Genomic DNA, 3,227 nt, shown 5'->3' with positions numbered 1-3,227 from the left:
TCAACCCCCAGAATTCCTGAGCCAGCATGGGGGAACTATGGCTCCTTCATGACTGGTGGACTTCAACTCCCAGAATTCCTCAGCCAGCATGGGGGAACTATGGCCCCTTCATGACTGGTGGACTTCAACTCCCAGAATTCCTGAGCCAGCATGGCTCAGCTTGGAAACCTCTCCCTTTCCCCTCAGCATGGCTGGCTCAGGAATTCTGGGAGTTGAAGTCCACGAGTCATAAAAGAGCCAAGGTTGCCTACCCCTGGACTAATGGAACACTTCAAAGAACTTCCAGGCATTGTTTATCCTAAAAAGTCTTTAATCCTGTAACAAAGTGTCCGCAGGGGTTTCTCATCTTAGCTAATCCCCACACACATTCTTTCTCCTCCCCTCCCAGCATCATCTAAGTTAACCCTAAAAATACCACTCAGCTCTGCGTATTTTGTCAAAGCAAGAACATCCAATGTTAGCAGCGTTGACATTACTGCTCCTTCTGCCCCAGAGGAACTGGGTGGAGCTGCCTTTACAATCAAAAGAATGGAGAATACTCACACTTCCCCTCCCCTCCCCTCCCCTCCCCTTCCCTTCCCTTCCCTCCCCTCCCCTTCCCTGGTCAAAGGTCAGGTAAGACTCTCAGTTACTTTGAATGTGGCTGTCTAGACCTACCAGTCTACCATTTCGGTCACCCAATGGTCATCTGGATTATGACAGCCTAGAACCCAGGGATGAGAACTTCAGGGTTTAGTACCCATTCCAAATTCCTGGCCCTTGTGCTCATCCAAAAGATCTGATCATCAGAGCTTCAATGGCCCTGGTCCACCCACTGCTGAATGGAAGGTTGGTCTGCAAAGAGGCACGGATGCCATTCTTACCTTATTCCCATGGTGGCAAACCTATGGCATGCGTGCCACAGGTGGCACTCAGTGCCCTCTCTGTGGGCACGCACGCCCTCGCCCCAGTCCTAGGCCTTCAGCTGAGTTTTATAAAACCTTTTCGCTTTAGGCCTCCGCCACCGTGTGCCAAAAAAAAAAGAGGTTCAATCAATTAATCAATTTCAACTTCTCACGGGAAAAAAAAAGATCTCGCAAAGTTGGAATTGATTGATTGAACTTTTTGGTCCTACCCAGTCTGCCGTTACCACCACAGCCACGCCCACCATGGGCCATGCCCACCCAATGGGCCACACCCACCCAATGGGCCACGCCCACCCAATGGGCCATGTGCACCCGGCACCCGACAATACATAAGTGGGTTTTGGGTTGCAGTTTGGGCACTCGGTCTCTAAAAGGTTTGCCACCACTGCCTTATGCCATGCCCACCTCCTCCCACATATCAGGGTTTATATAACTTCCGTCCTCCTTAGGGAATTCCCCCCACTCCTGAAAACATCTCTCCCTCCCTCCCTCCTGAAAGTGGATGCAGAAAAGTCAGGTGGAATCTGAAGGTCCCGCACAAAGCACAAAGCAATTCTTTCACTTCCCCAAACCCAGCCCGCCCCCGACCAGTCCACCGGCAGCCAAGGTGATGCTCCAGGGTTGTTTTGAGAAGGCTGAGGTGCTGGGTAGATAACGGGTCACCCTCAGGGCACAACAGCCTTGGAACCAGGCTGGAACTGGCTGGGAAGGAATGTGCTTCATCTTCAAAGGCAACCCTCCTCCTTATTTCTCAAGCAGTTTCAGCAAAAGCTTGTGAAAGATGCCAGCAAACATTCCTCACCCCCTTACACACACACACACACACACACACACACTTTCCACAGAATGGCAGGACACCAGCATGGTGGAGCTGACAATATCCCCCTCTGATAGATTCCAGGTCTGCCTTGCTGCAGAACCACTGAGCACCTGGACATGGAAAGCTCCTAAAACGGATGGTCCCTACCTGGTCATCTGAGCTAAGTGCAGAGGTCCATGGGTTCAATTCCAAGCAGGTTTGAAGCCCAGAGAACAGGATCTGGTCACAGATAAACATGATTAGATAAATCATGATCCCAGTTGGATAAAACCGATCCCAGACAACCTTCTAGTCAATCAAAAAATAGTTTCACCCTCTCCATCCTGGTCCCACGAAAGGTCATCGGTGTGTGACCAGAGTGGTCTCAGTCCCACACCCAGTCCTGAATCTCGATTCAAAGGACCCAACGCTCTGCTCCGTCAAGGGCTCTGCTTGACTATGGTCCACCCGGCATCTCGGCATCTCCAAAAGGGAAGGTTGGAGAGCATCTCTTCAAAGAACAAGGCATCTCCCTCTGCCTGCATCAACCCAGTCATTCTGACCAAGCAGTAGGACAGGGATCTAATCCATAGGTGGTTCAGCTAATAGCCCAGAAGAGTCTCTCTATTTCTCATGATCCATAGGATCAGACTAATTCCAAGTATCTCCAAAAGACAACGCCTCTCTCTTCTCAGCCAACTTAATAGGATTAATGTAGGTTTCCACTTTGAGCCCATCTCCTTCACGATTCAGAAAGATAGTGAATGAATGAATGAATGAATGAATGAATGAATGAATGAATGAATGAATGAATGCTGCAGCCAAGCTCCTCCTTCTCCTCCTTCTGAGCCCTCCAACCACTCCCAGCTGGTGGCCCCTTGGACCTCTGTCTTCTGGCCCCTTCTGTCTCCTAAAGCTCAACCGTGGCCTTGCTTTTCTTCCCAGCAGATGGAGGAGGGAGTCTGCTGGCCCAATTCCTGCCAGCCTCCCAGAGGAGCCCATCATCCCCTCCAAGGGCCAGATCCCATATCACACCTGACTGACAGATGCCTGAGGTGAGTCTCCTTCCTACCCCTTAACTTCCACGGTGCCTTTTATGGGGGTTCTATGGGTCACCCGTGAGATCCATTTCCAATGTGGCTACTGGGAGGGGCTCAGAGGATGATCCCTGTGGCTTCTCTGCTTTCATTGCTGCCTTGTCTGCCCCCCCCCCAAAGGAACCCCCAGCACCACATTTGCTTCATTATTTAATATTCAGGAGCTGAAGGGTGCGACCGAGAAGGCAGACGTGAAAGATGGAGAAGAGCGAGGGTGTGACTGTGGTCATCCTCAGTCCATGTGAGATGATTGCACAAGTAGGATAGGGTGGGAAATATTTTATTGATTTCCGGAGATTTCTAAACATTTTAATACTGGGTAGCTGTTTTCTATAAAGTTATCACAGCATTTCTAGCGGGCTCTAGGCATGTGCAAATGAGGGGAAATTTAAATGTTAATATCTGGATCCTAGCACGTTGTCATGG

The sequence above is a fragment of the Protobothrops mucrosquamatus genome, unplaced genomic scaffold, assembly GCF_001527695.2.
Source record: "Protobothrops mucrosquamatus isolate PMUCROS unplaced genomic scaffold, P.Mucros_1.0 scaffold3396, whole genome shotgun sequence".
Lineage (NCBI taxonomy): Eukaryota > Metazoa > Chordata > Lepidosauria > Squamata > Viperidae > Protobothrops > Protobothrops mucrosquamatus.
The sequence above is the reverse complement of the archived record's forward strand: the minus strand, read 5'-3'. Positions refer to the sequence as shown.